This window comes from Manis javanica, chromosome 4, assembly GCF_040802235.1.
Source record: "Manis javanica isolate MJ-LG chromosome 4, MJ_LKY, whole genome shotgun sequence".
In the NCBI taxonomy this organism is placed as follows: domain Eukaryota; kingdom Metazoa; phylum Chordata; class Mammalia; order Pholidota; family Manidae; genus Manis; species Manis javanica.
In genome coordinates this window covers 85157158-85182089 of record NC_133159.1, presented here as the reverse complement: position 1 = coordinate 85182089, position 24932 = coordinate 85157158, and the positions used below count along the sequence as shown (strand labels likewise).

General features: G+C 38.7%; 1 long non-coding RNA gene across 6 annotated transcripts in view; it reads left to right on the top strand.

Annotated features, from left to right (window-relative positions):
• LOC108392021 (uncharacterized) overlaps nucleotides 1-24932 on the top strand; it is a 174379-nt gene that overhangs the window by 25532 nt on the left and 123915 nt on the right. The gene's annotated exons all lie outside the window — the stretch shown is intronic.

The window sequence follows — 24932 nt, the reverse complement described above, 5'->3', positions numbered from 1 at the left end:
ATATCAGGGCATTTTGCACATGGGCTCCTAGGGTAAACAGCTGGACACCGAGGAACTGATTCTTTCACTCTGGGGGTCCAGAAACTGGTAGAAATGCCCAGAACACTCACCTTCAACAGGGCACACACTGTTGAAAAGACATGTGCCTCAGTTTGGGAGACGGATCCATTATTACTGGTCAAGGTCATGTGTATGACCCACACTGCCTCTGAATTCAACCTGAAGGAATCTGACCTCAGATCCTGAGTAGGAGCTATAATGATCAACTCCAAAGACCATGGAAAAGAGGACCTAGCCCTCAGTTTGTGAGCTCTGAGCACGAGGGCAAAGAAGGAGGCCCAATAGGAGGGGACCAGCACGACTGAATGAGGAGCTGCTATAGAAGCTGCCACCAGAGGAAGAGCAGAGCATTCTAGGAACAAAAGATTAGGAGCATGTGGGAACCCCTGGGACCAAAGGGAATGGGAAAGAATTTGGACATTTAGGAGTGGATTGCCCTCCACGGCTGGGGGCTCAAGAGTCCAAGATAATTGCAATGGTTACTATACCCTTGATGGTTTCCCTGGATCTCTAGGACTGGAGTGGCCTGGGGAAGATCTTTCAACATACAATGGCTATTCCAATATCAAAATGTAAGCTCAACACTCTACAGAGAAATGATTTTTGAAAAAGAAATGAGATTTTTCTCAAGTCACTTTGATAACGTAATAGAATAATAGCTGGGAGTCTTTGTTTCCCATGCAACATTATTGCAGCTTTTATTCCTCTCTGTCAATAGCTCTTGGTTCTTTCTGCCAGACCAAGGAGCACATTTGGGGCTTGTAGCCAACATTCTGACTCAGGCAGCATGCATAATTAATCCCATATCATGACCAGTTTTATTTTCTTTCTCTCATCCAAATGTGCACAGAACCCTTGGTAATTATCTGCATCCTCACTACATAAACAAAGTCTGTCTTGTCCCTCCCATTTCCTATTCCTTCCTTTAACCATGAAATTATTATCCTTAGGTAGAACATTGTTAAATGACTCTAAGGTATGTTTCCTAGTCTACCACCCCTCAAAATTCTCAGGTTGATCTGAATGATGTATTTAGTAATGAAAACAATTCCCATAGTCTAAATGGAATGTGAGCTTAAGCGTTCATGCTTTACTGAGTGGCCAACTCATGTGTGAAAAGAGGTGATCCTTTCCCTGAGGAACCAGCTTGCATCAGTAGGTCTGTTGTGGGAATTAATGTCTACATATCACCTGCATGTCAGCTGGTGTGTGTTGGTACCAGTGTGGTTGGTTGGAAAGGATGAATCATTTGGAGTGAAAAATAAAATCTTAATTTCAAACATGTTGCTGGGAATCAGATGATAAGTGAAGGTCTCCTGAGATCTAAAACTGTTCACAATATGAATATTTTCAATGCCCTACACGTAGAAGAAATGATTGTTGTGGCACGGTTGAATTCATACAGTCAACCAGTATTTGTTGTGCATATACCATGATTTAGGTTGACGATCGGGTTCTGAGGGGCATGGACACTGTCTGTTCTCTTGGGCCTTAGATTTGGTGGTGAAAAGCAGACATGAGAAAAGCAAACACATAGGCACAGTTTTAGGAGGTGGTAAGTGCTGCAGAGAAAACAAAGTAGGGCTTTCTATAGAGTTCCTGGGTGGGGATGGCAGTGTGGTGGGGTGTTTAGCTAATTTAAAGCAGGCAAGGAAGGTCTCTTTAGGAGATAATATTTGAATTGTCCCAAGGTAAACATTCAGAGATCCTTTTGAATTCGATTCCTCTTTTCATAATTCTCGGCCTTCGAAATGTAGCTAAATACTTATTTGGTTTTTATTTTTTCTTTCCAGACTAGCCAAACCTTTTGGCTGTTGCCACATAAACATTTAATAAGCTTGCAAACTGAGCATAGGGGAGAGTTTGTTTCCTTTTAAGAATCACAGTAAATATTTCACAATTAGGGAAAACTGCCTCCAGGTAATGGGTGATACTTATTAAAAAAAAAAACGACCTAATGATTTAATAGTCAGACTTTAGCTATGACCATAGTTGTCTGAGAGATAATAAAATTTTTTCCACAATGAAAAGTAATTTTGCTTTTAATAATTCTATATATTTAAACCTATCCCAGTGCTGTTGGTATAGGAGGTATGTCTTTTTGATGGCTTTCTGATCAAAAGAAGTTGCCAAAGATATCTAAGCCAATCGGAATGATCCAATAGAGGGTGAGCCATTGATTTTGTAAAAGAAAGAAAGGATAGCTAGTGAAGATATGAGTGGGCTTCTGCGTGCAGATAGAGGGACTGGCCTTTGCTAGAAGGAAGGAGTTGGATAATCAGTGATCCTAGCATAACAGATGGAATATCATCCTTCCCCAGGGGTCTGCAGTGCCTTCTCTGTCCACTTATGAATGATGCTGATGTGAACATCACCTGAGGTTTATCATGCCATCTTCTACAACTTCCACTTCCTCGTATCTAAGTTTAGAGATAGGAGAGCCTTAGAAGAGTCTAATTATTGTAATTCATACTGAGGTGTAGATGACTGATTGTTAAATACATTTGAAAAGAGGAGTGTTATAACACAAATAAACTTCAAATTGGTGCAATAATTATAAATATGGTTTTTCTTTTTGAGAAATGAAGTCTTTCTAGTGCCCTTTTCTTGTATTGGCTGCCACCTCTCACTGTTTTCTCCATATCCACAAAATTCCCAATGAAGCAATTTAGCATTAATTTCTGAAAACTACCAGTCTTTTCAACAGTACTGTGTTTAGTCTTTTCTCATTTTCTTCTAGCTACATTCTATTTTTCCCCTTTATAGTACCTTTTCCTGGATAAATAAAAAGATAGTTATTCTGGATTTTGTCATTACCCTGATTGCAATATCTCCATTATCTTCCCACTCTATGAACACTGCTTCATATCTTCTAGCTCACTCCTTCCTGAACCATTATTCCATCAAGTTGATCCCACCTCGATCTTCAGTCCATTGATCCTACTACCTTTTCACTGTCACCCTCTTGATGCCTTTTCTTCCCCCTTGATCAACCTTAAATCCCAGTTGCAATCAGTATAGTCCTACCTTTCCCTGTCTCCTCAATTCCTTGTGTGTTTTGGTTTCAGTGTCTTTCCTTGCTGAAGCCACTAAATCCATCTCTCTGTCTACTACACAACTATAATAATGCATCTGAACAGGACTAGAGAAAAACAGAAAAACTTGCCTCACTGTATAATTTGTACAGATTTGTCCTGCTGTAAATTAGTGATATTCTACTTTAGGTAGATCTCTGATGCTTTATATGTATTTCATCTTTAGTGCTGTCTGCAAATTGTTTCCCTATTCTCTTGACTCTCCCACGTTTCTAGTTAATTTTTTTTTCACTTTAAAACCTCCTTCATCATCTTCATTCACAACTGATGAGAATTCCCCACCTCCAGCCAGCATATTTACCAGCATCTGTGTCCATTTCTCTACCATCTGTGCTTGTTTCTGTGTTTCTCCTTAGGGGGCCAATCCTTCCATTTGTGTGCTAGATCCCATCTTTTCTTACCTGCTAATGGTCATTGTCCCAACAATTCTCCCCTCTCTCTCCTGCTTCATCAATTTTTCCACTTTCATGGAACATTATTTTCAACATACAGATATGCTATAGTATTTCCCACCTTAAAACAAACAATGGAAATCAAAGCTTTCTGCTGACTGCACCATCCCTGCCATTTACCACTCCATTTCTTCGCTTTCCTTTGCAGCAAAACTCTTCTGACCCAGTTGCCTCTATCTTCTGCCTTCCTAAAATCTCTACTAGAAGAACTCATCAATATCTCAAAAAATATATTCAAAATGGAACCTCTGATCAATACCCCTGCAATATTGCTCCATTTGTCTCCATCTCAGTTGATGGCAATGCCACCCTTTTAATTGCTCAGAGCCATCTCCCTAGAGTTACTCCTCATCTCCCCTTTCTCTCTTGCCCCATATCTAATCAGTTAGAAAATCTCATTTGCCTGACCTTTAAACTGTGTATGTTAGCTGGTCAATTTTCATCATCTCCACTATCAGCACCCTGGGACAAGCCCATCTCTCACCTCTTGGTCTTCCTGCTTCCATTCCTGTTCCTTACCATTTGTTCCAACAAGGACTGATCCTTGTAAAGCAGAAGTCAGATCATGTCACTTCTCTGCATAAGTCCCATAGTGTAAAAGCCAAAACACTAACAATGGCTTACAAAATCCTTCATTGACTGGGCCCCTGTTAACTTCTGACCTCACCTTCTATTGCTCTTCCCTCCTACTCACTCAAACTGATGGGCTCCATCTCAGGGCTTTTGCATAGGCCTCTGCCCATAATTCCCTCTGCCTGTGTAACCACGTGATCAGCTTCCCTGGTGGTTAAACATCACCTTCTCAATGAGGCACACCCAGGCCACACTATTTAAAACTGTATAGCATCTCCACCCTGATTTTCTCACCCTGTGCTGTTTTCATATAGTGTTTGCCACCATCTAGGACACTGCATAATTTCTCTATTTTTTTAATGTTAATTTTTATTGTCTCTCTCTCTCTTTCCACTAGAATGTAAGCTCTGTGAAGTCTGGGGTTTTAGTCTGTTTTATTTGTAGGCATTATTGCTGGCCCCTCATAGGTGCTCAGTAACCATTACAATGAAAGCTTATGACAAAGGCGGCAATAGGGTTCATAAGTATGTTTATATACATTTTTTAATAATAAGCATCAGACTTAATATGTTTCCAGTCCCAAATTTTCCAAGAAAATTTGTATTTCACATAGTTGAACAATTTGATTGGTAAATTTAATAGGCAATACTGAATGCATTTCCCAATTTCTCAGATTAACTCATTGATCAAATATTATTTTAAGAGTTTGCTACAGAATAATATTTGTTTTAGCCTACCTTATATTTAAAAACAACATTCTTTTGATAAACTAAAGCTTAAAATCATGCATTTATTTTAAAAAGAGAAGTTTGAAGCAGTGGTATTAGCTTCATGTCCTGGAATTTGGCGTTGAGGACTCCCTGGAATTCTCCAACTGCTGGAGATCTAGTTGAGAGCTAAGAATAGTGCCAAACGTAAACTTCTATAGTGGCAACTGTGAAAGGAATTTTTAGAAACAGTTTGAGACTATAGCATTGTCAGAGTTTGAGACTGGCACTCTTTAATTGCCAAATAGTACATGTTTTTATTATATATTTTACTATCCTAAATTGAAGTGGAAAGCTTGTAAGTCCCTACTCTGTTTCATTAATTCTCTCTATTCATTCACATCTTATTTAATATTATTATGAGGGAATATAAAGCAAAGTTTTATATTTAGCCAAAGACATGTACTTAATTGCCACGTTTTATAGGAATACCTTTGAATGTCCCAGAAATGCATGTGGCAATTTTATTTACTATTGGATTACAACTTGTTGAATTCATTTTAGATCTGGGATCCTCATTTTTGTTTATAGACTTCCAGGACAGGTTCAGGATAGTTGAGTAGAATCTGGCAAGTGAAGTGGTGTTAGTTTTGGTTTCCTTCTGTAACTCTGGGGGGAAAATCCTGGGGCAAAATGCCTTTGAAATGAAAATCAGTCAAAGGGAGAAATAAAATTTAAGAAATTCATTTACTGCTTACAAGCACGACCCAGCTGCTGCAGCAGAGCAAGAAACTCTTCCCTGCCTCCCCCGTCCCTCGCAGGCCCTTGTAATTACCTACTGATACAGAGATGGATACTCTCCATTCCTTGGAAACACCTATTGATATGGAGATGTACTAAAGCCAGGCGACAGATTCTGGAAACATTGCAATTTTACCCACACCTTCTATCAATCCTTCCAGCTTTCTTATTTCCCCTGTTAACATCTTGATCCTCATGTCCCATTTGGCCATGGGGAATTCCACAGAGCTCTGCCCTCCTTAGGAAGTGTCTTATACCCTGGCTCTACCTGGCTCCCTCCCTTTCAGTGGAAACTTGTTCCTAACTGGTTGATGGTTGGGGAAAAAAATGTTAGTCTACACTTTTTCTTTTGTAAAATAAGGAAATTGTCATAGATGATATCCAAGATCCCTTCCTGCTCTAAGATCTTGTGATTCTATGATTCTGTCTCTTTTCTGGACAAAATCAAAACTACTGATCATACACTTTTCTAAGAAAACTGTGCCATTTTCACCATATTTGTGGAATTATCCTTTCAGTTTTGTTGATCTTTCTCTCTCTCTCTTTGTATTCTCAGAAGTATTATTTTAGCCTTAAATAGTATTCTGCTTATAGCACATTTCATAGAAGACAGGTGTCTCAGACCTAGTTTCGGCTGTTGCATTTCAAGCCTGTATCGGGGGCTGATGGGCAGTTTTGTGCAAGATGCCATCGTATTTCCCATACTCAGTAAAGGTGTTGTTTTATAGCCAGCTCTGCCACGCGCTTTTCCAATGTTAGACTCAGCATGAACCACTAAATCCTGGATAGTATTGTTTATTAAATATTTATGATAATACTATTGGCAACAGATTGGTCTGATAGATGCAGTCCTTGCAGGCAGCTCCATGTGAAAGCCCACAGTGGACTAGAAAGATATATGTTATTGTCCATCCTGAAACGCACAGGCCTCCGCTGAGGTTGATTGTTGGCAAACTCCCCCTAGGATCCTTGACTATGAAGCACTCTAGGCAAAAGATCGGAGTCATTACCGTGATGAAAAGCTGAGCTAATTTTGCCCAGATCTGACCTTCTGGTTCCAGGAAGTCTAGCTGTCCCAATCCTGTCACTTAGATGACACGCCATAATGCCGACATGGAGAGCATGATCAGCTGCTCATCGGGTGCTGGCCCCCAGGATTTCCTTTACAGCTCACAGATATTTCTCTGGAATTTAAAATGCCTTCTGAAACGTGGGGGCTTCCATTCTTTGTCAGTCATCCCTGCTCCGTAGCTGGTTGGTCTCTGCAGCCGGCGTGTGGGAAGACAGACAACCTCAGACACGGGGATCTGCAGCGAGCCCTGTTGGAGCCACAGGGGCAGAGGGAAGAAAAGGTGCTGACGGCCGGCCGGGGCGCAGGCAGGACACGGCCCTCACAGGAGGGGGCGGGGAAAGAGACGCCCTGCCCACAGAGCAAACATTCCGCTTCAGGTTCTTTCCCAGAGCTCTCTCCTTTGTTTCTGAATGACTGGCGGACACTCAGAGTCACACTTGGTTATAGTATTACTTTCTTTATTACCAAGGTGGCTTTATTACTGAAATCCAGTGAAATACAAAGAAAACTGTCATGCTGTGTCAGTAAAGGGCTCCAATGAAGGAGAATGCATTCTTAATGAAAGAGAAGTGATGATTTAGATTAAGGTTTCTCAACACTAAATACTGCTGTTTCTTCATACGCAACAGAGTTGGGAAGCAAAGGGGGGAATTTGGTATACTGCTTTAGCTAAACTATGGTTTGAGCATGTGGATGAAAGTGGGGAGCTGAGGTTAATTAGAAATGAAATGCCTTTGGCAGTACCCACTTAAGTAAGAGCTGTCAAAAGGCCTGGTGTTCCCTGAGGAGGACATGGAACTCATAGTTCCTAAAACCCTCCCTGCCTCCAAATGGTTAATCCTCAGGAAATACCCTTTGTAGGTATTTTACAGAGGTCATCACTGTTGCATGAGATGGCTATAAAAAAATGAGTACGCCTGTTTCACAGGCAGTGTGTGCAGGACAGCACTGCGGCCCTGAGCGCTCCCACCAAGACGTCTTTGAGGGAATTTACCCACCCCGAGCCTGTTTCATGGTTCTCACAGCAGAGGTACTTGGCATACTGTGATCCTCTTTCAGAGTTTCACTGATGTATACTGATGCGGAGAACTTGAGTAAACATGGAAGACTAGACAACAAAGGAAGTGTCTTATACCCTGGCTCTGTAATTATCTAATATTAATTATATTCTATAAAGTGATTCCATCCCTCATTCTACAACACTAGAACTTCTTAAAATTTTTTACAACCATTTCTCTTTTTTTTCTTCACTAACATTGCTTTGCCCTGACTTGCTCCCTATATTATAAAAAGTCTACTTTTAACACATAGAGCTTAGTTTGAATTGGAAACCCTGACTCATCCATTCTCACTTTTAATAACTACCTAGATTGAATATTCACCTCTTGACAGGGCTCAGTCTTTGCTATGGGAAAGGAATTGTGACCACATTTTATTTCTAAGGCATTGTTAAAGGCCAAAAGTTATTTTGAAAATAATAATATGCTTAGCTTGTAACTCCGAGAACTTTTCCACCACTTGGTATACATTATCGAATGTAAAATGATAGTAATAACAACCTCTAGTGAGAACTTGCTATGCACCAGATAGTGTAAATTCTTTACATTTGCTGACACATTAATTTTCAGAACAACGCAGGGGGGTAAGTCCTATTAGCATCTCTGCAAAGGAAGGGCTGAATGGTTAGCGATCGGGGTTTAATACATGGACCAAGAGTGCAAGGAGGGAAGATTACTTCTGAACACGATGGGATAGATGCCTTTTAGATTCAACTGCCATGGCACAAGGTTGTGTTCTGGGGACAATGGCTAAGCATGTGAGAATTGAAAAATTAGTTTGCGTTGCAAGTGTGGGAAAGCACTGTGACCATGACTGATCTGGCCCAGTGTGGACGTCACCTTAGCAGTGGATAGTTGTCTTTTAGACAGTGCAGGAACTCTATGATGATGAACCGAGCTATGGCCCTCCTGGACTGATGGACTTTCCTTTCTTTCCTCTCTTAACAATTGGAAGAATAAAGGACCCTGAATTAATTGTGAAAGCCCCCAGAATTCTTGGACAATTCAGGGTTAGGATGGGATGCCGTTTTTAGGAGAGAGGTGCTAGACTTCCTGTGAGGGCAGATGCTTAGCAAGTTGGAAAGGAAAAGGAGGTATGATTGAATTGATGCTAGAAGCTGGAAGAATTTTTGATATGTTTGTTGGGGTCATGAATATTTGCTTCTAGAGGTCACTACATTGTCCAGAAATCTCCAATGACTTCCCACTGTATATGGTATCAAGTTTAAATTCCTCATGCCAACTACCAAGGTACTTCACTTCTAGTTCTTTCAGGATATAATACAGATGTTCTGTTGGATCCAAGTAGGCTCATTTCTGTTCCCTAAATATGCTGTGTTTTCCACCTGGTAGCTTTACTCTTGAGTTATTTGGTGGCCTTTGAAAGGGACAACTCCTCCCCTTCCACTGTCCAAACTGTACTCTTCCTCCACTAAAACCCCCATGCCCTTCTTGAAACTTGTCTTTAGTGCAAACTCATCTCTTCTTCTCTAAATTTTTGTTGCATTTGCTATCTACATTGTCCTTTTGTTTCCTTGAGAATAAAATGCTAGTTATTGTTAATTACCTATTCTGTATATGTATATCTTTTCTCCTTAACAAAGCCTTAAGAAGATCTAAAGCTTATCCTATCTAAGAGGATAGGATTGCAGAATTTACCATTTCTTTTGTGTTTTGCACAGGGCAACTTTGATCAAAGGAAGGAAGGCTGTGTATTGATCAGACCTGAATTTCAATCCTGGTTCTGTCATTTTCTAATTTGGCCCTTAGGTGACCTTATCAAGCCTCAGCTTCTTCATCCTTAAAGTAGAATTAATGATAGCTGTCTCACAGATTTACTGCGAAAATAAACCACATTAAGGTATGTGAAAGTAAGTGCACAAGAGCCAAACACATGTAAATCATTAAGAATATTTGTTCATACGATCTTTTCCCAGTAAATGACTGTCACCACAACCGTACTTTCTTAACCACAGGAATTTATGCCATTTGGTTCCTTTATTAGGGATGCCAGACTATCAGAATACTTAAGACTGCATTTTTAACTTCTCTGTTAAAACCATGACCTTCCTTCTGAGCATCATTTGCTATCCTATTCATTGGCCCCTGGACCCTGTTAATTATTTCAGAGATGTACTGTCCATCATATTCAAGCCTTTTCCCCTACTGATCTACATTTTCAAATTTGCTGTTTGTTATCAATTGCTGGATAACAAATCACTCCAAAACTTAGTGGTTTAAAGTAGTAATAATCATTGTTTATGGGTCAAGAATTTAGAAGCATCTCATGTTATTGCAGTCATATACTAGCTGTGTCTCCTGACATCTGGAGGTTTAACAGGGGCTTGAAGATCCATTTCCAAAGTGGCCTGCTCTTATAGCTGTTGGCCCAGCACCACAGTCTTCTCCCCACTGGACCCTCCATGGAGCTGTTTGAGTTTCCTTGGGGTATTGTAGGGCAGAAAAAATCTTTTTTTCCTTCTACCCTTCCAGGTTCTATCTAGGGAGGAGCTCCTGTAACAAAACAAAGGGTAACAAGAGAAAAACAGAAGTTTATTAATGTGTATATCTCATCTACACATGGGAGAAATCGGGATGAGTACTTCAAGGAGGTGGCTAGAATTTGTGTTAAATAACATCTTCAGTTACAACAAAAGATTAAGGGTGTAAAAGGAGGTGAATTGAGGGAAGGTGATCAAGGGTAATGTTTGTTATGCAGATTTACATGTCTTCTCCATTGATAAGTCTTTTGTGATTTAGAGTGATCCTTCTCTTCCTGGCACAAATAGGGAGACATTTTAACAAATGGAGATTTCCTTTGTAAATTCCTAATGAAAGGTTAACTTTCATGCTGTTTTCAGAGCTTCTCCTGTCTCTGCTGTTTCTCAAAATAACCCTTATGCCAATAGGCTTATTTTTTCTGGTGGCATATTCTGTCTCCCACAGTCATATTTTGGGGTGGCATACTCTAGTCTCCTACAGTTATGACAGCTGGCTTCCCCCAGAGTGAATGGGCAGAGAGACCAGGGCAGAAGTTGAAATGCTTTTTATGACCTAGTTTTAGAAGTCACACACTGTCACTTCTGCCCTATTGTACAGGTCTCACAGGGACAGACCTGGCTCATTATAAAGGGGATCATGTGAGGCAGGAACACGTAGAGATGAGCATTGTTGGAGGCCATCTTTAAAACTGATCACCATCATCCACCTTCTGATCCTCATTGGTTTTGTTGCTGGGCAGCGCCTAGGGAGGTCCGTCCCTATGCACAGGGGAAACCTCATCCTGGACATGGGAGGGTTCTTGACTGATGGAGAAAGAATTCTCGAACAGGCTGATCAAGTGTAGGTAAGGAAGGAATTCATTAAAGCGAGTAGCAGAGAATGGCAGCAGCCGTGCAGGCAGCAGAGAGCAAGAACAGAGGGAGGAAAAGGGAAGTTCATTGAACTTCTGGTTGGTACAAGGCAGATCTCTTGCTAGCTCCTGAAGCCAGGTTCCTCTGGTGTCCCGTGTCTGCCTGAACCTGCATGGAATGTGAACTAAGCCCCTACCACCCCAGGGGGAGCCTTAGAGCACTGGGTGGAGTGAGATTATGTTCTGAGAATTTACCAAAGCAAAGAAAGGAGATTTCAGGCTACCAAAGAGCATGATCCTACAGCTGCAGTCCTGTCCAGGTCACCTAGGCTGATGAGAAGGAGTTTGGTTCAGTCACAGGGAAGCCAGATAGAGTGAAACCAAAGTTAAGAAAGCAAGTGTAACTCTGGGTGAAAATCCCTGGGCTTTGAAAAAACCTTTGAAACCGAAATCACTGAAAGGGAGAAATAAAGTGGGAGAAACCCGTTTATTTCTTACAAGCCATTGTCCAGTTCTGCTCTCCTGTGTCTCCCACAACGTGGCTGCAGAAGAAACAGCTCCACCCAACCTCTCCATATATGACCTTCCTTGCCCCTGTAATTACCTATTGATATGGAAATGACTACTTATCTCCACCCCTTGGAAACACCTATTGTTATGGAGATGAACTAAGGCCAGGCAAGAGATTCTGGAAATACTGCAATTTTACCCACAGCAAGCAAGCAAATTTATTACACTCTGTAACAGAGCAGGCCCTGCCCTAATATCTGAGGCTCTGAGTATCTATTGTGAGGCTGCTTTTATGACATTTTTGGCAGGGCAGAGAACTCTTTGATTGACAGTTCTTGGCCCTTGAGGTCTGATCTGATTGGTGAAATGAGCACATGGGCTGGGCTGCGCCTGTGCTCTGATGCTAGCTGCACCTGCTCTCTCAGGTTTCTTTGTCTGAGGCTGTGTCTGTGCTCTGATACTTCTTATCTGGGGAGTCCCTGGACATTCCCTGAGTCACTCCTGGTCCTTGTGGTTTCATCTGATTAACTCTCTGAGTCATTTTTGGCTCTCTGGCTTTATCTGATTAACCTTAGGAGTCATTCTTAGTGGGCTTTACTCTCTTTCCATCCTGCTCGTGTCTTTCTTCCTAACAAGGTGATAGGAACTTGAAAGCTCAAAATCAGAGGTCTCAATAGCCCTTCCCTACTTGTCTGAAGAAGACCAGAGAGAGTGAAGACTTGTGCTAAAGTCTAGAAAGCTGAATGAAATAGCAAAATGACAAAGACATTTACCACCGTAGGTAGAGGTTAGAGAATTCTTGTCTTTATTGTGGAAAAGAGTTCAGAGACAAGTGCAATCGGCTTATGCAACAAGAAAGTTTATTTGATATAAGACAGTACACACTCAGATGGGAGTATGGGCAAACTCAGAGAGGAGGCATGCTTAAGGGCTTAAGATTCTGTCTTTTAAAGCTTTCAAGAATGGGCGAAGGTTGGGGGGCAGCAGTGCATAGGCTTGACGTGTTCTCATGATATCTATCTCCAGTGAGAGACATTATGTCACCATCCATAGTTTGCTCCCTAGATATTCTGTAAGATAAACTTAACACAAGGAATTTCTTGATTCTGTTCTTCTCCAAGATAGTGATTATCCTCAGGCAGTAGGGATATATAATTTAGGACTGCTTGCCCTGCTTTAAGATAGGGTAAGTTATTTGCTGGTTACCATAAATTATGTTAGGAATCTCACCTCCTAACTCCCTGGATTTTAAAATGGAATTCTAGCCTTCAGTGGGAGTTCCTCCTATATCTTGGCATTTTCATCATAGGCAGGAAAAATTGATCCTGATGCTTGTCCCATGTCCCTGCCCTACCTCAGTTTATTGGGGAGGAAAATTTTCCTCCACCCTCAAGGTTCTTGCTGGTCAAGAATCAAATTGATATGAGAAATATTAGTAGGAGAAAATAAAATTTACTTTTGTATTATGGGAACCCCGCATACGTGAGAGGTTCAAAGACAGAAAGGTAAAATGAGGTATAAATGCTGTGAGAATTAATAAAGAGAAAAACCTCACTGACGTGGTACTGGGAGGCCAGCAAGGGAGGCCCTGGCATCCCATCATTCCTCCTCCTTTGCAGACCCTGCCAGAAGAGGGACACCTTTCAAGTCCATACTGTTTTAGCTACTTTAACCCTCAGCAGGAGGAAGCAATAGCCAAGCCAATGATACCATCGCAATTCGGCCAATGAGGAGGCATGAGGCATGGGACTCCCAGCTTCCTCCAGTAGGCTTTTTGTTTCGAATAGTCCTCCTGACTCAATTCTTTCCTCCATAAAAGAACATTCCTCTCTTTTGTTCTCTGGACATCTTATGGTTTTGCCATAGCTTGCTTATCTTGAATTGCAATTCTTTGCTATTCCTAAATAAATCCAGTTTTGCTGGTAAAATACCTATTTTATTTTTAAGGTTTACAATGTCATTTGGAGCTGAGGAATGGTTTAGGAGCCTGGGGCTTCAAACAGGAGAAGGGTAATACACAGGGCAATAAGAAGAACAGATGTTTAGTAATTAAATGTTTGCCCTGTCATACAGATGAATCACTTGGATATAATTTCTCTGGTAAAAACTTTCATTTTGGTAAAAAAAAAAAAAATTTATATTCTTATAGGTAGTTAAAGTGGGGGCAAAAGCTTCTCTTGAGCCCTCTGGGTCTTGATTGCCTTCAGCTCAAAATAGTCTACATGACAAAATGGCACGTTTTGGGGAGGCTTGTACTGAACCCCTTCAGATTCTTGTCCCTCCCATTTAAATATACTGATCCTTTCCACAAAACCCTTTAATCTCATGCCATTACAGTATTAGCTCAAAGTCCAAAACTGAATCATCTAAGATATGGGTGTGTGTATATATATATATATATATATATATATATATATATATGAATCAATTTTTAATCCACCTTGTTAGACAAATACTTCATAAAACACATGTTTTCAAGATAGATTCCTCTTCACCTTGATTTTCCTACAAGGCTGCTGAGAGACAAGGCCCTTAAGAGTCTTAGGGGGGATTTTATTTAAAGGTGCAAATTTATGAGGTTTAGTCTTGGACCTCAGAGGGCCTTTTGTTTGAATAGTTTTCCCAGGTACTGCCTTAGATCTCTCTAAGGTCTTAAGAAAGGTTTTTATAGTTCTCCACTGGATTTGATCTTTTTTCTGAAGGCTGTCTTAATTTGAGAACCTTGGAAGGGCTGAGAATGTGAAAATTTCTTTTTCAGAACTCAGCACATCTTGGCATCTTTATATTTAAATGTTTTTCTTAAGCTTATTTCTCCTCTCACATTTTACAACAAGGAGAAAAAAGAAGCCAGTTGGCCCTTTTAGCAACCTGGCTGGAAATCTCCTTAGTTTGATCATCTGGTTCATTAGATCCATTTTGTACTTTGCTTATTATTGCAAGCAACCATACAATTAATCCTCTGCCACTGCAAAACAAGGACACTCTTTCTTCCAGCTTTCAGTAACATTTTCCACACTTTCTTTTCATTTTTTCCCCCTAAAATAGAAAACCCTATTTTCTTGAGGTTTTAAGTTCACAGCAAAATTGTGTGGAAATACAGAGAATTCTGTAGCCTCTCCCCACACAGGCACAGCCTCCTCACTATCAACATCCCTCACCATGGTGCTACATTTGGTACAATTGATGAACCTACATTGACATATTATTGCCCAGTTTATTGTTCACACTAGGGTTCACTTTTGGTGTTGTGTATTCTATAGGTCCTGACATATATATATATATATACACACACATGGGACATGTATCCACCATTTTTGTATCATACAGAAGAGTTTCACTGACCTGAAAATCCTCTGTGCTCTGTCTCTTCTTCCCTTCTTTGTCAACCACTGTTCTTTTTACTGTCTCCATAGTTTTGCTATTTCCAGAATGTCATACACTTGGAATCGCAGTGTGTAGCCTTTTCAGATTGACATCTTTCAGTTAGTAATATGCATTTAAGTTTCCTTCCTGTCTTTTCACAGCTTGATAGCTCATTTCTTTTTAGCATGGAAAATATTTAATTGTCTAGATCTACTACAATTTATTTGTCCATTCACTCACTTTCTATGAAACCCTCACTGAAAGGCTCCTTGAACTACATCAAGCTTTCATTATCATTCTCTGAAGTCTTTTAGGCTCTCACTAATACTCTTCTCAAAGTCCTTCCCGTTTCTGCTTGTCACCCCATCTCAACCCTCTCCTCATGTTTTAAGTTTTTGTTACAACAGTAGCATCCCACTTCAGGTGCCTAAATTTGTATCAGTTAGGGTTTGATCAGAGAATCATTATTCATATCTATCTGTCTAATCTATCCTTATATCTAGATCATCTATCCATCATGTTAATCATCTCTGTCTACCTCTGTATCCCTTAGTATATAAAAAAATCAGCACACACATGCACAGACACATGCTATAAAACAATTCATATTAGGGATTTGACCTTATACAGCTGTGGGAGCTGATTGCACAGTTTAAATGAGGCTTTTGTTTCTTTTTCTGATATGGAGCCCGAAGTTCACAGGACAGTGGGAAGGGAAGGAAGTATGAAATGGTTTTGAAGACAGGCTGGCCTGAATCAGTCTTCTTCTGACTGTAACTTTTAACTTGGGTGATGGGGAAAAAGAATCTTTGTTAAAGAACTAAGCATGCACCTTTGTCACAGAACTAAATGTGCACCTGGCGCAGGATTTGCAGAAGTTAAATTCTAGCAGGAGCTGGAAAGTGCTTCATTGCTGCCCTGTATCAGGCAGGGAAGCAAACAGAAACACAATGTCCACGAGCTGCCGCAGTGCCTTAAGACTGGCCCTTGTCTTCTCAGCAAGAAAAGGTGACTGCTCCTTCTCTTTCACATGCCAAATGTCATGCAAATGAGTCTTGTGTGCCGAAGTCACCCAGTCCTGTGTAGGGAAAGGAATTCTGGGAAATTTAGCTAAGCTGACGTAATGTAAATCCACCACCCTTGCCTATGCCTTGTCTTTTCTCCACCCTGTACATTCCTTATTTCTTCTTGACTGCAAGGGTCACAAGATGAAATGCAACTTTTTCTTTTTTTTGCAGATTGGATGAACTAAATTCAATGGAATCTTTATTATTATAGGGCATCCCCCCCCCCACTTGTTCAACTCCTATTTAATCCTCACTGAATTCTTTACAGCAGCTGTTTTAGACGTTCTCTAGTCTTATCAAACCCTTATTGACTCATCCTTCTCTCTCTGATTACCAGGCTAGCATGGGGGTTCTCAAACCTTACTGTGATTGAGACTCAGATAGAGGCCTTATAAGACAGAGATTGCTGAGTCCCACCCCCAGTGTTTCTGACTCAGTAGGCTTGTGTAGAACACAAAATGTACTTCTAGTAAGTTCTCATGTGATGCTAGATTGCAAAGGTCTTCAATGTTGAAGGAATGGGGCATAGAAACCGAACCAATATGGACTGAGCATGGTACTATGGTAGTAGTGGGGTTTGGGGAAGAGACCCTGTGTTTTAGACATTTGGATGGCTCCCCTGGCCCTGCTGTCACATACCCTGCTGCAGCTAGGGTTAGCTCTATGGGTTTCTAGAAAGATCTCAAAACTGTTCCATGTGTATTGGTTTTAGCAAAAATCCAAGACAAGACATACTTGAATGAGTATATGTCCAGACCCTGATGAGATGGTGAAGACATGAGGAAAAGAAGAACAAATCTTGCCAATTTGGTGTAGCCATCTGGAAATTACTTTGCTATTCAGCTGTTTCATGTTTGTGGCAAGTGATATCAACCCCCTGGCTTTACATTCTCTTGAGGTTTAGACACGTGGTGTCCTATAAGTGCTGGAAATACGTGGGAGAAATTTTCATACTTTAAAGAAATATTTTCCTAATATTTACTAAAATGTGGCCAAGAATATTTATTCTTATTGTATCCTTGATTCTCATCCATATTTGAGTCTCTTGCTTCACTGACATAGTAAGTAATTCTGATACAATTGAGCAAGGGGCAGTTTTGAGCAAAGGACACAGACAGATGTAACAAGCATAGAGTGGCTTCACTTCCTAATGCAAAGAATACTAGAGCCAGAGTCAGGAGACAAGTTCTAGCTCTAGAACAAATGCTTCAAGATTTGAGCAAGTCACTTAAATGATCTGGTCTCAGTTTTCTGCAGAATAAAGGGAATAGATGAGATAGTTCCAAAGGTATTAAGTCTAAAATTCCATGACAATTTTAATGAGAAAACAGGGTCATTAAATAACAGGATTGGTATCTTCATTCTGGGAAGTAATAATACAGAACCATATTAAAATGAAGAAATTTGCAAAATACACTGAAATAACTGATAGTAGCTTCAGAACTTTGATCAGAGTCTTACAGAACAAACTAATCTTTTAACTGTCTTTAAGTAAATTGAACTTTTTCCGGAAGGTTAAGAGGGCCGGCTCTATGGCTGTGCACCTTGGCATACTGGCCTCTTGTTTAACGTTATTTCTTCTCAACGGCCAATGTCAACAATCAGGCTCACACAAAGAAAGCCATTGAGTCAAAGTTTCAATGTGTAAGTGACTGTGGCAGGGTAAGATGTGGTGGTGGAATTTGATAAAGCATCTAAATTGTTTACTTATGACCATCAACTGAAACTCAACTATAAATAGCTCTGAACAAATTTGACATTGAATATCTTCTGTGAAGGCATCTTTCTGGAATTTAGTTACATCATTTGGTGATGATACCAGCATGAAACAATTTTTTAATCTTATTTTCTTTTCAGTTAAAAGACATTGAAAATTTTGATTTTAAATGGAATAAGCCATATTTGTGAGTGTTTTCAGAAATGATAAATTCAAAAGTAGATAATTTTTTTTCCCTAGAAGAAGTAAAATATTTCTAAGCAAAACTTAGATTAAAAAGCTCTCTTCTTACTTCTACTGTCATAAGTAATGAGCTGAGGGAGAAACCCAGAGCCATCAGTCCAAGAGGTAGAGGTATAGGTTATAGGTTTAATGAGACAGTGAGGCCTCACTTAGCTATTGACTATTGAAAAATTGTCAATAAAGGTTGTTTTTGATACACTTCCCCCATCTCCTTTTATTCATTTTACACAATTTAATAGGGGTCTGCCAGGTGTAAGAACCTATGTGCTGGAACCTAGTCTCAATCTCTCTGTGTTTTATAGCTAGGATGTAAATACATGTGATGAATTTTTATGGCAACATGGCAAAGTAGAAAAGACCCCTTAAATGAGAAAGTCCAGGCAAGGAGCCTTAAGGAGTCTCTAAAGCCTTAATCACTCAAGGGTGTGTATTTTTATGGAGGGAAGAGTTCCAAAATAATATTGAGTATATAATATATTCTCGTGTATTTTCTTATGACTTTACAAAAATTTTCAGAGAAGTATCATTATCTCTACTATTTAAATTAAAAAACAAAAACAAAAACAGCCTCAGTGTTTAGTTTGTCCAAGATCAAAAACCTCGTCAGAAGTGAAAAATGGGATTCGCAACCAGATCTGCTAGTGCCAAACGTCTTCCAACATACCTTGATCACTCTCACTCCAGGTCCAGGAACAGGGTGGGATTACTAGATGTAGCCCCTTAAGTCAGAAGTTTCTTCATTAATCTGGCTTATTAGAAAGGTCCATTCTAAATATAAAAACTACAAGGAAGCTTTTTGACTATAACACCCCTCTCCACTTTTCCCCTGCCCTGCCCTCATCCCTGACAAATAAGGAAAGAGGAATTTATAGAATTGTAGTCTTTGCAGAACAAGTGGGCTGATTCAGGAGGCTCTAAAAATAGAGTCTGTTAGAAGGAAAAAGTATGTATAATTCTACAGAGTACCCTTACAGTGTCTTGATTAGTGATTAAAATATGATCTTGATAGGCACTGGGTACATAATTTTCAAGGGTCGGTACAAAATAAAAAGGAAGGCATTCTTGTTCACAAATTATTAAGCATTTCAAGACAGCAGAGCATTAAGCCAAATATTGGGCCTTTGAAAGTATGGAAACCTGAGCGGCTGCACACAGTTTACACATTTGAGAAGTTGGTTCTGGATCCTGAACTCAGAAGATATTACCTCTCCCAGTTCTTTTTATTGATCTATATTGAAGACAGCTTGATATAAAGATTGATAGGTTATCCCTATTAATAGGGTTACGGAGTGAAGAGTAAAGGTCACATTACATTAAAAAAATTTTAACCTGCATGATATTTACAGGCACAGACAGGCTTTAGAATGGTTAAGCCTATAATTTTGTCCTTTTGGAGGTGGACAAAGGTAAGAGTGGAAGAAATTGTATTTTAATAAATGAAGGAGAATTAGAGTTGATAAGTAGCTCTGCTGTTCAGAAACTGCATATGACTTCATGGACAGAAGGAGGTATTAGGAACGTGAAAGCGCATTTTATTCATATTGATAATCTGCCATTTTTTTCCATCTTCTCTCTTTGAGGGAGAGGACCAAAGGTAGGTTGCACATAATTGCACAGTTAAATAGTTTAAAATGCCTACTTAACAATTTTCTGACTTTTCTGGAGCTATAGGAAAAAGTAAAGATATGAAAGAAACAGTCTTTCCTTTCAAAGAACTGACAATTTAGCTTACATTTCAGCAAACAGACTAAGAAAATATGTTAGAGAGTGTATGACTGAACTTGAAGAAGATTGAGAATGATGCAACAATAACTTCCAAGTATCCCAGGTATAACCTACCTCAATCTAGAGATCAATGGAAAAAGTGCCATCTAAGTTATATTAAGCCAAAGAAGGGCTTCACTAATAATTCAAGAGACCATCATTTCATTTTTCTTAAAATTCATAGTCTAGTGCCCTCATATTTGAAAGGCATGATGCTTCAAAGTAGGACAAACAAGTTGCTCATAAATATTTGCAGAATTTTTAATGTGCTTTGCAGAGAATTATCACATTCTTCAGCTGAAATTAGTCTGTCTTTATGAATTAGCTATGTTGGCTACAAATATTCTCAAGACAAACACTACTTTAACATGGTGATTTTTCTATGTAAGTAATGTGACTCTATTCACAGATGATATTGGCTGTATGCTTGAGGTCCTGTAGTCACCAGTCGTGGTAGACATTTTTAGAGCAGCTTTTAACTAGAATAGTTTTTACAATTGTAATAAACTATTAATGTTACAATCTAATTTTATAGCTGAACTTGGATTAAGAATGATTTTAATTCTGCAGCCTATATTATAACATTTTAAAAGGTCCCTAAAAGACAGTTTGGCAGTTTCTCACAAAGTTAAACATAGATTTACAATATGACCCAGAAATCACACTCCTAGATATATCCCAACTGAATTGAAACTTACATTCAAGCACAAACTAAGTTTATAGAAACTTTATTCATCATCACTAAAAACTGGAAGCAATCAAGATGCCTTTCAGCAAGAAAATGGATAAATGGTGGTATATCTATTCAGTGATACACATTTCAGCAAGAAAAAGGAATAAACAATTGATTTACTTAACAGTAAGTGAATCTTAATGCATTCTACTAAATGAAAGAAACAAAATCCCAAAGGCTACCTATTGGTTCATTCCACTCACATGACATTCTGGAAAAGGCAAAACTACAGAGACAGAAAACAGATAAGGGTTTCCAGGGGGTGGTAGATGGAGGGTGACTACAAAGAGGATATACAGGAAAATTTTAGAGTAATTGAATTTCTCTGTATGGCATTGAGGTGGTAGATATATAACTATGCATTTCTCAAAATCTATCAAAATGCACATCACATAGAATGAACTGTAATATATGCAAACTATAAAAAAGTCAATGAGGTTATCAGGCACTCCAAATGTAGACTTTGGCTGCTGATTCTAACTATGGTATAAATGTACAATATAGCTGCACTAAAGGGTGTGGGGGAAAAAGCTGATCTAATTTGGAAAATGTTTTAGAGACTGTAAGGGTGAAGATAAAAAGAAGTATATACCAACACTACATTCTAGTTTATAAATTTGTTTCTTGTGGAAGTATGAGTTAACAATTACGGAACTGCTTTACATTTACACTGGGATTGAACAAATAAGTAAATGCATGATGGGTGGTGATTGCCATGTTTGGAGTGGGAGGTTACAAGAGGGGGAGGCTAGAATGAAACGTGTGGTACTGGATTAGAGTTGAAAACATCAGTATGTAACCATGTATGGCTTAATATGTACACAGATGGCTTAATTCAGAAAAATTTTTTAGATATGTGTATTTATATATGTATATATGTGTATATATTTAAATTTCATTCTGTCCACTAAGAGTCTAGAAACAGTAACATTCCAGGAGACAAACACTCCCAGTGCACAGATCTTGGTTTCTAAATATTTTTTTGCTATTAAATACATCTAGGGGTCTTTGGAGAAATAGTTGCTTCTAGGGCTGAGCAGGGAAAATACAAAATGAGCCTGGAGCATCCTGTAGTGTGAAAAAGTAAGGATATGCTCAAAAAATTAAAAGGTGTAACATGTCAAAAGTATAGGAACTAAGCTGAAGGTATGCCCATTGTCCAAACTAGAATAATCTGAGCAGCAAAATAAATGGTATAATATAGGATTATAAAATGACATATAAAGTAAATATACATACATTTACTAATACACATAAATAATAGAGTTTAAAAAAGTAGATGAGGGAGAAAAGACAATCTTAGTAACAAAAGAATTCCAAATAATTTATATACATACTTCACCTTCCCTTTTTGAATGTGGTTGGACTTAATGACTCACTTCCCAAGGATAGAATAGGGAATGAGAAAAATAGTAACTTTATGGTGGAGAAACCTAGCAAACACAACCTTAACCACTTGACCAAGGTTAATATCACCAATATTTTCATGTACATTTCATGTACCCTTGATATGACATAATGAGAAGAGCAGCTCACCTCTATGATATTCCTTCCCCAAACCCATAATCCCAGTCTAATCATGAGGAAAATATTGGGCAAAACCAACTGAAAAGACAGTCTAAAAAATACATGACCAATACTCCTTAAAACTCAAGGTCATGAAAATAAGGACAGACTGAGAAACTGTCATGTACTAGAGGACACTAAGGTGACATGACAATTTATATACAAGGCACTATCTGGGGGGGCTTCTGGAAGAGAAGAGCACCAATGGGAAAACTGATTGAAATCTGAAAAAACTCTGGAGTTCACTTCACAGTAATGTACTGACAGTAATGTACTGATGTTGGCTTCTTAGTTTTGGGAAAATTACCACGGTAAGCTGATAATATTGGGAGAAACTGGGTAAGGGAGATACCAGGACCCTCTATGTTGTCTTCACAACTTTTGCATCAACCTAAAATTATTGTAGAACAAAGTTTATTTAAAAAACAGTCCTGATGTTAAATCTTAATTGATCAGTTAGTTGTTTAGTTAATGTATTCAACAAACAGCTACTGAAATTTACAATCTCTAGTCAACTGATATAATAATGATGAACAAGCCGGATGCCATTCCTGTTCTCCCAGGTCTTACAGTTTAGTGGTGGATAAAAACAACGGGGTGGTTCAAAACAATTTGATAAGCATTTTGCGAAGTGCCAGAGATTTAAAAAAATAACTTTTTTCTCCTATAGTGAAGTTAATAAATATGATATGTTAACTAGAATCTGGAACATAGAAAACTCATTTGTCCAGAAATAATATTCCTATTGAATATTTTTCGTATAAGATATTTCCTAGACTCTGAATGATTTGTCAGGTAACTTTTTTAGATTTTTGTCACAGAAACTTGGGATATTCTTTAGGTTACTGTACTTTGTTCACCAAAGAATTATTCTCTTACCAAGTGGAGAACTGTCTCCCTTTTTCAAATACAAAATGAAGATGTAGAGTTAATACTCTCTAAATTATCTTTCAATTTCAAAGCCAGTCAACTTTGTAAAACATGTGGCATTTTTGGCTGTTTATTAGACCAGTGAAGATTTACTTATGGACTACATAAAAATAAACATCATATTTTCCTTTCTTCGTCAGGATTCCTCTTTCTTCAGTTTATTTCAAGTAGAAAAATGTGTCTCAAGGAAGGAAAATATTCTCACAGTGAAAAAGGAAAAAAAGCAACATCTATTCCCAAAGGCTGGAGGATACCTCAAAAGAATGAGAGAACTTGTTGCCTTTAGAAGAAGGCTGGGTCCTGAAATGCAGCCTACTAAATCACAAACTACACTTGCCAAGCCCATCAGCCTAGCTAGGTCTCATAAACCTCGGGAGTGGTTATTTTAAAAGGAAATACTTTTTGTGGATTTTCAATTTCTCACCACAAGCAAATTCATCTCAGTTTGAAAGAGCTTATGGGGTTAAAAGTTAAGACTTATTTGAGAATGCTGGATGATAGACACTCTGTTCTCTCTTGCTAAGAAGTAATCTCACAAAGGATTTATAGTCTACGATGCTCATGGAGGCTGCTTCTCTGAGGCTGACCAAACTTGTCTGTACTTTGAGAGGAGGGGCTGGAGGGGTGAGCACAAAACGTTGTGGTTGGTCTTGACAAAGACAGAGAAGTTTCAGAAGAGGAGGCAGGCATCTGAAGCAAGAATGGTTTATCACAAGACAGGAGCTTCCCAGAGTGCTTTGCGGAAGGAAGAGGGCAGGACAGTGGCCAGATTTCCTGTAAAGCAAAAGAGACAATAGAAAAGGTATTTCTACTGGGGTCAGGGAAACAAAAACCAAATCAAAACAAAACCCAAACCCAAACAGATTTTTGTGGAAATAAACCTGTCATATAGCACTCCTTTAAAATTACCCCTTTGCTGGATTATTTCATTAGTCTTCTATTTTGCCTTCTTGTCACCAATTTCTCCCTGTCACAATTTATTCTATAAACTACTTCCCTGAGACATCTTAGTAGCAATATAAACTTCATAATCAAAAACGTCAATGACTCATCATTGTCCCAGGAGGAAAATTCAAACTCTTTGATTTTATTTTTCAAGTTTTTAGATCATTAGGTAAATCACAAAATTTTTCTGGGTATTGTTTTCTTCATTTGTAAAATGACATTGACATATAGGAATTTATAGATAATGTCAATAGCCTAGGGCAGATATATACCTAAATAAATTTTTAAATAGTTCAAAAGTAGCATTTTTCTATCATCTATCTATCTATCTATCTATCTATCTATCTATCTATCTATCTATCATCTATCTATCTATGTATCTATCTATCATCTATCAATCTCCTAGTAACAGTAGTAGTTCATATTTAGGGTGGATATAAATGTGGGGTGTGAATTGTTCCAATTTCCAGTGTTACATTGATTTATCTATAACAGTGGTTTTGGTATTAGTTACTTTGATTAATACATGCTAAATAAATAAATTAATATCCAAAATAAAAAATCACACTTCTACTATTCATTAGAATTTAGGCCAGTCCTGGCAATATTAAAAAATTGGAATGTTTTTTTGGTGCCTGCTATTTATTTTCAGGAGGTTTAGCAAATAATTGGCTTAACTTAATCTCCTAATCTTCAGACATCTCTCCAGCAACCCCTGATGGCATCTACTTCCAGTATGGTTAATTATAAAAAAATTAGGTTCTAATGAGGCTTTTGCTTCCTCACTCTGTTTACCAGAACAATTTCAACATCCTTCTATTGATATGAAACTGTGGAAATATATTTTCCCCTCTTCTTTATATCTTGATTCTGGAAGCCCTGGCGGGATAGTTAAGGAGATTTGTTAACAGTGAACAGGGGACA